Source organism: Cryptomeria japonica, chromosome 8 (assembly GCF_030272615.1).
Source record: "Cryptomeria japonica chromosome 8, Sugi_1.0, whole genome shotgun sequence".
NCBI classification, from domain to species: Eukaryota; Viridiplantae; Streptophyta; class Pinopsida; order Cupressales; family Cupressaceae; genus Cryptomeria; species Cryptomeria japonica.
Window position 1 is genome coordinate 174641486 of NC_081412.1, and position 13227 is coordinate 174654712.

A 13227-nucleotide genomic window follows, 5' to 3' on the forward strand; every position below is an offset into this window, starting at 1 on the left:
AAAGATAAGTACAGATGCCAAGCTAATAAGATGAGAGGGCAGGGGGGGTGGGGAGGGTGAATCATACAAACTTAATCTTTCATATAAACATCAGATTCAACCTTGGTAACATATGCTTCAGTAATATAACCAAAAATGCTAAACATGCAAACTCAAAAGCATATAAACATCATAACACTCATAACACCAGATTCAATGTGGAAACCCAAATAGGGAAAAACCACTGTGGGATTTTAGACCCACTAAGAAATATACTCTTCTAGAGTATGCTCGGTTAAAAGAAAATCCTGTTAAAGATTACAAACACATTGCTAGATGTGACCCAGTTAAGGGATTTCCCTCATATCTGTTAGGATCTTCACCTTGTTAGAAGTGACCTTGTTAAAGGATTTCAAACACTCAATCAAAATGTCACCTTGCTAGAGGGTTTTACAAATAAGACCATTAAGTCCACTTGGTTAAGAGATTTTTTGTCACTTTCACAAATAACAGTAATAAAAATCTATCTGCAACTTCACATCTAAAATACTAAAGCAGATTCTTATTTGCTCAATACAATATAGACATAGAACTAATCTTGTCCATCTGCTGGGCTCTATACTCTATTTATTCAAAACAAGTCTTCAAGCTTCTGTGCTCGCTAATCACTATGTAGCATCCTTGTGCATACACTTGCCCACATACATTGTTTATCAATAGTTCCCTATTTATAAACAATTCGCCAACCACTTAATCTCCTTGATCACATTTCCCATGATCAATCATAGCCATCAGATCTTCAAACTTTGACTAGGTTCAATGTATCCTTCGATCTGAAAATGTTTTACCCTGCCTTGGAACTTGCATACATTTCTTGGAACTTGTGCTAGGGTATTGCGGTTTAATCTAAGTTGTAGATCTTCCTGCCAATTTTTCTTTACCATAGATTCTTGAACAAAATTCATTCACAACATACCAATCATTTAATCATGTCTAGCTCATTAGCTTCCTTCATTAAATAATGCTTGTAATCATTTAATGCATTCTGTTATAGCTCGGTTACAACTCGGTTACAACTCGGTGAATACTAAACTTCACTTGGTAGACATTCTGCCTTCATTAACTGATAGTGATAACCTTAGGGTTTACCGACTAGGTTCTTTGCTCGGTAACATAGTATAGTATTAACCTTACAATCAATAGCATATGTATGATATCAAAACAATCTAAACATCATGATCTCATCATTGTCTAACTCGGTAATAGTTTCCCATTGAATAACTTATTTCTCCCCTTATCCATCATATTCTTTCTGTGTCTTTTACCAACATCTTTATACTCGTCAAATCATACTTCTCAAGATATGGCAACATCATACTGAATTAGAAGATCAATTTCTTGACATCAATGACAAAATAATAATATTAAGACAGTAAACATCCTTAGTCAGTGATATCCATAATCATCAACAATCTTCTCAATATCCTTATTGAAATGCCAACAATCTCCCATTGTTTGTTATAATGCCAAATGCGAACAAGTATCAACATCGTATAAATCATCCAAAATAGCATATGCCCAATAATGTCTATCATCACAACGCGTAACAAAAATATATTGAATAATCATCATCCAAATCATCATAGATAGTCGAGATAAGTCTATCACACATGGAATAAAAGTCAACTCTAATCAAAACAAGTCAAGTCAAGGGTGGACATTACATGCATCAGATAGAAAAGAACAAAACATGGGAATTGGTTCCTAGACCAACAGACAAAAATGTCATTGGAACTAAATGGGTCTATAGGAACAAGATGAATGAAGAAGGCAAGGTAATAAGGAACAAGACAAGGTTAGTATGTAAGGGATATGCTTAGGTGGAGGGCATAGATTTTGAAGAAACATTTGCACCAGTTTCAAGATTTGAAGCAATCAAAATGTTCTTGGCATTCTCAACATATAAAGGGTACAAAGTATATCAGATGGATGTCAAGTCTACATTCTTAAATGACAATCTTGAAGAAGAGGTTTACATAGAGCGACCTAAAGGTTTTTAGTTACAAGAAGATGAGAACTTTGTTTCCAGATTGAAGAAAGCATTATATGGTCTAAAGCAGACACCTAGACATGGTATTATTGGTTGGATAAGTATCTCCATCAACAAGGTTTTAGAAAAGGAAATGTTGACAACAATTTATATATCAAAGTAGATGGTGACTACATGATAATAGTAGTGGTTAATGTATATGATATCATCTTTGGAGGTAACAAAGATGTTCTATGCAAAGAATTTGCTGATCAGAAGCAGTCAGAGTTTGAAATGTCCATGCTTGGTGAGTTATCATATTTTCTTGGTTTGCAAATATCACAATAGGAAAAAGGTATATTCATCTCTCAAACCAAGTATGCTAAGGACATGTTGAAGAAATTTCAAATTGAGGACAACAAACCAATTAGTACCCCATGGTGACAGGCTACAAGTTGAGCAAAGAGGATGAGTCACCTAGTGTTAATCAAACCTTGTATAGATCCATGATTGGAAGCCTATTGTATCTCACAACTTCAAGGAATAGTATTGTGCAAGTAGTATGCATGGTTGCAATATTTCAAGAAGATCCTAAGAAATCACATGTCAATGTTGTAAGGAGGATATTCAAGTATTTACAAGGAACACTCACTTATGGTTTATGGTATCCAAAGAAATGAGTTTTTACTTTGCAAGCCTATACTGATGCTGATTGGGTAGGATGTGTAGATGATAGGGAGAGAACCAATGGTGGAGATTTCTTCCTTGGAGATAGATTGGTATCATGGCACAACAATAAGAAAGAGTTCATTTCACTATCAACTACTGAAGCTGAGTATATTGCGGCTGCTACATGTTGCTCACAGGTTTTGTGGATGAAACATACCTTAAAAGACATTCAGGTATCATTTTCAGATCCTATTTCTATTATGTGTGACAACTCAAGTGCAATCAATATATCAAAGAACCCTATCATACACTCAAAGACAAAACACATTGCAATAAAATATCATTTTCTTAGAGAGAAGGTTGCAAAAAAGGAGGTAAAGGTTGAAAATATTCCCACAAGTGAGCAGGTTGTAGACAATTTTACAAAGCCTCTTACAAAGGACACATTTGAGTATCTAAGATACAAGTTGGGTGTTTTCTCACCCTCTTTCTGCCCTTAAATGTACTGTTGAGGTCCGTGGTCTAGGGGTAGCATACTGTTTCTACACTTTCTACCTTGAACCTCATGTAAAGTCTCAGGGGGAGATCTGAATTTTTGTAAGCAGTACTGGCACTACTCTTTATATTGTAATAATGGTTCATCTAGCTACACGCAGTAGAGATCCAAAAGTTGTAAAGGAAATTTCCAATGTATTGCAGATGTGTCATAATCAAAATTGGAAGTTCCTTTCATTGCTATAGAAAATTCAAAGGGGGCGTCCATGCACAATTTATAGTTGATTGTAACACCCTTTGCCATTATTGTAAAAGGGGGAGAAATAATCGGAAATGGTCGGAGACATGGTTTGTGAATGATTTTCCATAGTGTGTGTTGACATCAATACTAAAGGGGGAGATTCCGCTGTAGAACATATTTCATTGCGATTGCAATAATTATTTATTATGATCCATCGATGACCTCAAAAAGGGTGCATGTGATGTCCCCATCCAAATTATGATATAAACACTAGAATTTATTAAGGATTGATAGAGTCAAAGGATATATAACACACATAATGAGTCCATCACAATCTATTGTGCAATGATTAAGTTGGTCACTCTATGTCGTAAAAGACAAAGGCATTCATTATCATTAAGGTATTATTTGAAGATAATAAATGTGTATAAAGAGAAATAATTCATTATTGGAAAGACATCTCTCTTTTTAAACAAGTCTCTATTCTAAAGGTTTTGTCTCTTAGTTGATATGGGAATATTATTAATAACCTAGTCTTAAGTTCCCGATGGAAAAAAAACACTAGGAAGGATAAACACATGAGGAGTTAGTGATGCCAACCAGAGACGACTCCATCACTAGGAATACACGAATACGATATCAGTCATGTGAAACATCACTCCAGTTATCATTTGAAATTGAAAGTGGATCATTAAAAATAGGTGGTACTCAAAGATCAAGAACATCGATAATCTAGATTTACACATACAGTCAGATCAATGTAAACTCTCTTATACAGATTAATACAATATATACACATTAGTAGTTGCGATGCACACATCATTTATAGGAATCAAGATATAAGGTTCATATAATTGACATTGGTTTGATGAGTGTAAATTCCATAAATAACATTCATACTGCATTCAAATTAGAGAATTATATCTTATTGTCTAGTATAGTACATTTGTAACATAGGCTATAAGGCAACAACCAATTGCATTGTTCATTTTCTTCATTATCAAATTCATTAAACTAAGGACATTAATACTACATGATAAAGAACTAAATTTTATACATACATTTCTATCAAAGAATATACATATATATATATATATATATATACATATATATATATATATATATGTATATGTATGTATATATATATATGTATATACATATATATATACATATATATATATACATACATATACATATATATATATATATACATACATATATATACATACATACATATATATATACATAGATATATATATATATATATATACATATATATATGTATATATATATACATATATATACATATATATATGTATATATATATATATATACATATATATATGTATATATATATATACATATATATATATATGTATATATATATGTATATATATGTATATATATATACATATATATATGTATATATATATATATATATGTATATATATGTATATATATATATATATCAACCCCTAAACATTATTAATGAGGGGACATTAAAGTGCAAGTAGTATTAAATCTGGGAGAGGGAGAAAAAATTTGGGAACTTTTGGACATTTGCAGGGGACTGCTCAATCGTCCTTGGAAATCAACAACCTGCATGGATAAGTATTGTTAGTACTAGTATACATTAGGAAGTAAATGCATGTCAAAAAAAATAAAAGGAACCTACATGTTGATATATGAAATTGTAGTTTAACATTCAATATAAACTAGCACTAAGTAATATATATCACCTAAATTATATGTGTCAGTTTGCCATAGTGCCAGAGCTATGATGAAGAAGACATACAAATGCGTTTGGTATAAGTAAGCACTTAAAGCACAATTAAATTCACATGTCCTAATAAGATATCACTGAGAAGACAAACATTATAAGTCTATCAATAATGTATACAATAAAAAAAACAAAAAAAACACAAACATAACAAAACTATAAACTGTCTATATGCAAGCCAACTTACATTTTTTCTTTCCATCTTGCAAAACAACTAGTCCTTTTCCCCTACAATCATGGAAGGTATCCCAAGATATCGAGCAAACCCTTCACACAAAGAGAACAAAAGATAAAAAATGTTATTAAAATTTGCAATTAACCAATCAAAATTTCTACCACTCTGAATTTCCTACACAATGCCAAGCTCCTAGAAACCCCACCTTAGCAAATTCAGTTGTGTCACCAAAGAAACTTTAAAAAGCAAATAGCTGCTATAAATATAAATGTTAGAGTTATCAAGTATTAGCTAATAATTATTTATTTAATTATGAGTCTATTATCCTCTACGCTTAAGCTATAAACTTAGGCATTTAATAATATGGTAGGTATTCTAATTATTAAATACACATTATCCCTTTAGGGTTGCTAATATCCTTTTATAAGGATTGTATTGTACTTTTTCATTAATTGATTCCCTTTCTGAATTTGTATTTCCTCAAATTCTTCATGGTATTAGAGCCTACATCTGCTGCTACTTGTTCTTGATTTTTTCAAAAGATTTTTGGAGGTTAGGGTTTTAGTTTTTTCAGAGCTTTTTTATTGGATCTGGGGCAGCTGTTTTGTTTCTAATCATTTTGGGCTCAAATGGACCTCATTGTTGAGCTCAAAACTCTCAAAACCCCCCTATTTACATATAAAATTTGTCAAATTTTGACAAATTTGGGTTTTGGACCTTTTTTTTGGCACGAATTTCAAGAAATTCTTCAGAAAAATCATTAAAAAAAATTTGAGAGTAGTTTGGGCCAAAAATGACCCCACTATTGGATTTTGAAGGGCTTTTCCAGTCATTTTGAGATATAATTTGACCTATTTTGGTGACAAGGGCATCTGGCCCATGATTTTTTCATTTGCACGCTTTACGAGACACAAAAGTCCGTATGACTGTACCTGCAAATGCGTCAGAAAATTTTCGGAAAAAAAAAAGCCAACCCTTTTTATGCCCTAAAAGAGGGTTTTTTTTTTCTTTTGGCCGTAACTTAGTCATACAGAGGCACTTTTTCGAAAACTTTATATCATCTGAAATCTCTTTTCGAGCTCTCTTCAGATTTGGAGGTTTGAAATTTTGATTTTGAATTTTTGATGGTGTTTTTTTCTGTCAAAGCTAGAGGTTCTTTTTCACACTTCGGGAGACATAACTTGAGCATCTGAACTCCATTTTTTGAAAACTTTATATTGTTGGAAATCTTGTTTTATGCACTTTCCAGTCATGAGTTTTCTTTCTAGATTCTGCTCCAAGTCCATTTTATTCAGTTTTTTGCTTTCAACACTCTGGTGAATATCTTGGATGTTTTAGGTCCTGGCATCTCTTTCTTTGAGTAGGATATCTCTTATTTAGTTGTTCTTTCTGTATTTCCAGCCTTATGTCTCTTATGATAATTGTAAACTATTTTTTGTAAGCATTTTCTTTCTGCAAACACACTGAGATAAAGTGCCACTATGCATTGTATACTTGGGATCTTGCACATCTTGTGCCTTATTGTACATGCACTACATTATAAAGTGCCATGGGGGGTTTGATGTTTGCCTTTGTTTTCCATCTATCTTTGTCATGTGAGTGTTCCTTCCATGACATTAGCCTCATGATGTGTGTCAAGCGAGTGTTCCTTCCACGACACTATGTACTTTTCTCAACACATTTGATGTTCCATGATCCACTCTGTGAGCATCAACATACTTCTTCTGCCTATCCCGTGTTGCTACCAAATGGCCACAGATCTTCTCAACCTGCTGGTCCATCTCTTGAAGCATATCCGGTCCTATATGCACCCCATCCTCTAATCGATCCCAACTCAAAGGAGTACGAAAAGGATGACCATACAATGCCTGGAAGGGGGACATACCTATGGAGTTATGATATCCATTGTTGTAAGAAAAATCTACCAGATATAGATATTCCTCCCAGCATGACTACTGGTCCATAACATACATATGAAGCATGTTTCCAAAACCTGATTCACATGCTCGGTTTGACCATCAGTCTTTGGGTGATAAGATGAAGTAAAGTTCAACTAGGTCCCTAAAGCATGCTGAAGTGAGGTCCATAATGCTGAAGTAAAGACAAGATCCCTAATTGAAATGATCTGCCTAGGAATCCCATGAAGCCTCACCACATCTTCCTTGAAAACTCATGCCACCATTGTTGTTGTATAGGAAGATTGAATAGGAACAAAATAAGGAACTTTGGTCAATCTATCAAAAATGACCATGATGACATCATGACGATGCAAATAAATAGGCAACCCAACTATAAAATCCATGGAAATGATGTCCCATTTCCAATCCGGTACCAAATTAGGCTATAAAATCCCTACAAGGTGCTGACGCTCGGCCTTTACCCACTGACATTCTAAGCACTTCGACACAAAATCAACAATGTCACATTTCATTTCAGCCCAATGATATATCTTTCTAAGATCTGCGTGCATCTTCTTGACACCAGGATGTGCCGAATAAGGTGTATAATGGGCCTCAGTCATGATCAAAATACGAAGTCCATCCAATGGAGGTACATAGATTCACCCAATATGTTGAAGAAGACCATTTGTCTCAAGGTTATATCCAGAATATTTGCCCTCTAATGGCCTTCTAGTCTCAATCATGACTCTAACCTCTTGATACCATGTGTCTTGAGGGAGGATCCCAAGGATTCTATCTCTCAAATCCACCCCAAGGGACAATTCTGCAACCTCATGCCACCTACGACTCAAAGAATCTACCACTACATTCTCTTTCCCTTGAATATATCAAACCTCAAAATCATACTCATAGAGGAATTTCATCCATCTTTGTTGTCGAGCATTCAAGTTCAGCAACATGAAAATATACTCCAAACTACAATGATCACTATGCAGCTCAAACTGATGCCCCAATAGAAAATGTCACCACCTGACTAAAGCATGAACTACAACTACCAGCTCTAAGTCATGATCTGGATAGTTCAGTTCATGGTCCTTGAGCTTGCGAGACTCATAGGCGATAACACGACCATCCTGCATAAGCACAACTCCTATGCCTTCTAAAGAGGCATCTGTGCAAACTATAAAATCTCTGGATGGATTAGGAACTACCAAAATCAGAGCACTAACAAGGAGTTTCTTCAAAGTATGAAAAGCAACCTCACACTATTCAGACCAAACAAACTTCTTCCCTTTCCTCTGAAGAGAAGTGATTGGGTGACCTATCCAGGAAAAACTCTAAATAAAACGACAGTAATATCCAACCAAACCCATTAAAATATGAACCTTAGAAACATTAGTCGACGCTCGCCAATCTAAAATGGCTTGGATCTTAGAAGGATCTATGGATACACCTCTTGAAACCACATGAGGTCAAGATAGTTCACCTCAGATTGGAAGAAATCACACTTTGCCAAGTTAGCATAAAGCTGATTCTACATCAAGCACTGCAATACCTGTCACAAGTGGCCCTCATGATCTTCCATAGATATAGAATAAATCAAAATATCATCCAAGAACACAAGGATGAAATGATCAAGATAGGTGCAGAAAACCCCATTCATGAGGCTCATGAAAATTGAAGGCGCATTCATCAAACCAAATGGCACCACAATGAACTCATAGTGACCATAACAGGTATGAAAAGCTGTCCTATGAATATCTACATCATGAATGCATAACTGATGATACCCAGATTTCAGATCAATCTTGGAGAACACCTTGGCTTCCTCTACCCGATCAAAGAGATCATCTATATGAGGCAATGGATATCGATTCCTGATGGTTACCTTATTCAACTGTCAGTAATCAATGCATAACCAAAGAGAACCATCCTTCTTCTTCATGAAGATAACTGATGCACCCTAAGGAGAAACACTAGGACAAATGAACCCCTTGGCCAATAATTCCTCCATCTGCAACTTCAACTCACTCAACTCTTGAGTGCTCATCTGATATGGTGCTCTCAAAATAGGTTCCATTCCAGGAACTAAATCAATGCGAAAGTCTATATCTCGCTTCAGAGGCATACGAGGAATATAAATAGGAAATACATCGGCATACTCCCGAAGAGGAGGGTGACTATCAAGAGAAATTTCCCTACTTCTCTTCTCATCAATGTCCTCAAGAGAAACTACAAAAATTTGACATCCCTAACGCAAACACCACTTAAGTTGCATAGCAAAGATCATATGAAGTGAAATAGGTCTAAGAATACCAACTATCGCAACTTTCCTGCCATGATCATCTAGATACTCCACTATCTTTTGACGCCAGTCTACACTAGCACTGTGAGTGATAAACTTATAAGGCACTGAGAGGGGGGGGGGTGAATCAGTGCAAGGAAAAACCTTAAGAATTTGATTACACCTCTTAACAACTTAAAAATCAATAGGCATGCAAGGAAAATAATCACATAAGCAAACACTATATAAAACATGCCAACCATAACACAATGATTTATATGTGGAAACCCAAAAGGCAAAAATCACGGTGGGAGTTAGTATCCACAAGATTTACTATCTGCAAAATAGAAATCTCTGACCGGTTAAGGTCTTACAAATATGCCCTGCTAGGAGAAAACCCTGTTAGGAGTCACCTGGTGAAGGGATTTTCTATGATGAGCCCTGTTAGGAGCTATGCCCTATTAGTTGCAACATCACCAAAGGATTTAAACTCAGATGTTGAGCTACCCTGTTTGGAGATTTACAAATTAAGGCCTGTCAGGACCTACCCAGTTAAGGGATTTGACTACTGCAACTGTTAGGATAATAATAGTTTAATGATCTTCATATAACACCTCTGTGTCTGATATGATTTGCTTTAGTTCCTCCAAAACTTCAACAACACATCAATACAAAGATTCACTAATCACCACACATTCAAAATTGCATCCTTTGCTAACGATCTCTCTCATATCTCATAAATCATCACAATTTTATAGACATCAACTTAGTCGGCTCATAACCTTGGAACAATCTCCTAGGTTCAATGAATATATACAAACTTACATTACATGCCTTACTTATGTCAGTCATCGACATAACAAAGCAAACATTAAACAAAACTGTACCGGTTTACCGATCTTAGTGACTTTATCACTACCGGTTATGTATTCTTTCAGATAGCCTGCTCTATACATCAAAACTTGATCATCCCGTTGAATCTGCTAATGCAGTCATGAATATAACACCAAATACCCATCTCCATCACTCCTATAAAACCACATCATCCAACTCTTCATCAATCACCTGTACTGGTTGCTTGAATGCAACTTTGTTCCTGTTTATCGATTGAAGACCTATTTGTTGGTTCACTGTTAAACTATCTTCTCTACTGGTTATGCTTTTTTGGTTGTCTTACAAGACTTATGTGACTATAAAAACATAGTTGACATAAATAAAAACATAAAACAAGTCACCAATCAACTCTTTACATCAAAACATCAACATCAAGCCAACAATCTCCCCCTTTGGCATTGATGGCAACACTTCGGAAATTTTTTGTCTAAGTGTGCAATACAAAAATTGACTCTATTCATGACACATACTTCCCCTTAGCAATTACATGCTATTACAAAAATGTAAACCATTACAAAACTCATAGTACTACTCCCCATTATAATTTTTTTTTGACTGACTCTTTTCAACTACCACTCCCCCTTTGACAACAATGACAAAGGAAAGTAAATATATCAAAAGATAAATACATTTACATCAAAATTGCATCAAAATTGCATAGCATATATAGATATAGGATCTCAAAATGTTTTTACAATATAATTTTATAAAAAGCATCACTAAAATGAGATTTCAACTGCTTTAGATCATTATGTCTGGTCTCCAGAATAGTGCCGGTTATCTCCACATGTGTCCTCATCTTCCCAACAAGCTCCTCCATGGAATCTATAGTGCTTATTTTTGGGGTAGCAAGGATAGCTTATGACTCTTTATACCCTCTCTGCAATATTTCAACTTTCTGCATCAACTGTGTTTGTAGTTCCTGCAGGGATGTTCTCTTTACTTGTTCAGTTTCATAAGCTTTCAACTTATGTTGAAGTTCTACAATGGACATTCCATAGTATATTGCAGAATCATTCAGGGGCTAAAATGATTCACTTAGAACTTCAAGTTCTTTTTCTACTTTCTGCTTCTTCTTTACCAAATCATCACAAAATAAAGAAAATTTTGCCACAGTAGAAAGGATCATACTACGAGTCTCCAATGCTTCCATCAAGTGATCCTTATTAACTGTTAAAGCAACTTTAGCTTTATCTATATCTTTCATTAACTTCTCTGTCCTTTGCTTCTTATACTCATTTTCTACACAAACATATGTCGTATCCTCAAATGTTTTCATCTTTTCACCAGCATCATTAACCAATTGACTTAGCTTATCAATCAGTGTAGCAAAATCATCTATATCAGTCTCCGGTAATAAACTTGACAAAATTTCAACTGCATGTTTGATAGTCTTAGCTTCTTTCTATTGTTCCTTCATTCTTGTTTTCTTTTCTCTAGATTGCATTGTAGTGGCAATCTCCATTAATTATGTAGAACTTAGCATATCCATATTAATGAGTCCTTGTATACTTAATGCATCATCATCCTCATCATCATCAATTTTCTTCTTAGAAGTAAAGGATAGAGGTGTCACTTTAGGTTCCAATTTCTCTGTTTCCTTCTCATCTTCCTCTTTCTTCTCTTTAGGTTTATCCTCTATCTTTTCTTCTTCCTTATTCTTTTCACTGTCATTTACCGGTGGTAGAAAAGTCTGTGTATGTACCGATGGCTCTTCAGAGCTCTTATCTTCTTCAAATTTATTCTCTTCCTGCCCCTGTTGTTGTTTAGACATTTGCACATCATCAACATGTGCATTTACATTATCACTTGCATCAACATCATTAGTACCGATGTCATCATCAGGAATGACAACTGTCTCTGTTTGTGTATTGACCGATTGATCATCTACTGGATGGTCTCCCATTACAATTTCATCAGGTTGAAAGTCACTTATATCAACATTGTTAGGAATATCTTCTACCTTAAGCTTCTCTGGTTGCTCTTCCTCCTCTTTTGGTAATAAACCCAGTAACTTTAAAAAAAAATTGTTTAGTTTCCATATGAACTGATTGGATCTCACCAATTAACATTCTTGTCAAACTTTTCTTAGATCTAAAAGATGATTTTACCTTTGCAATAATTTCATCTATCTCCTCTCTTGTAGCTTTAGGTTGCAGATTTTTAAGAATGAATTCAATAAATTCTCTATCTTGTTTCATAGCTTCCTGCCATCTTGCATCAACTTATTATATAAATAATTTGAAATCAACCCTTGCAATTCAATAAGGGCTTTTCTATATTTATTCATCATGAAAATAACTACATCCTCTATCTGTCTTTGTTCATCTTCACCAAAACTATCATAAAGTTTCTTCACAACAGTTAATAAACCATACTCATTAACATGCATAATTAACTTTTCAAAAGATGTAAGCTTTGTTACTAGTTTCTTTACAATCTTGACAGTGGAAGTTCCAACATTCTTTGATCTCTTACCACTAGCTCTCAAGGCTTTCTTCTCACCTTCTGATTTAGTTTCTTCTTCATCAGCAGCTACCAGTTTCTTTGCTTGTTCCTTTTTCCTTTTCCTTGTAGTTACTAGTGCTTTAGGTGCAGGGGGCTCAATGATTTTACCTTTTCTCTTGAATTGTATCTTGGAAGGCTTCTCCTTCTTAGCTTCAACAAGTATCTCTTTCCTAATCTTCACATCTTCTTTTTTTTGTTCTCATACCGGTGGAGGTACTGGTTGGGGCACTTGATGCACCTGCCTGTTGTGATGCATGTCTTGCTCTTGCTTC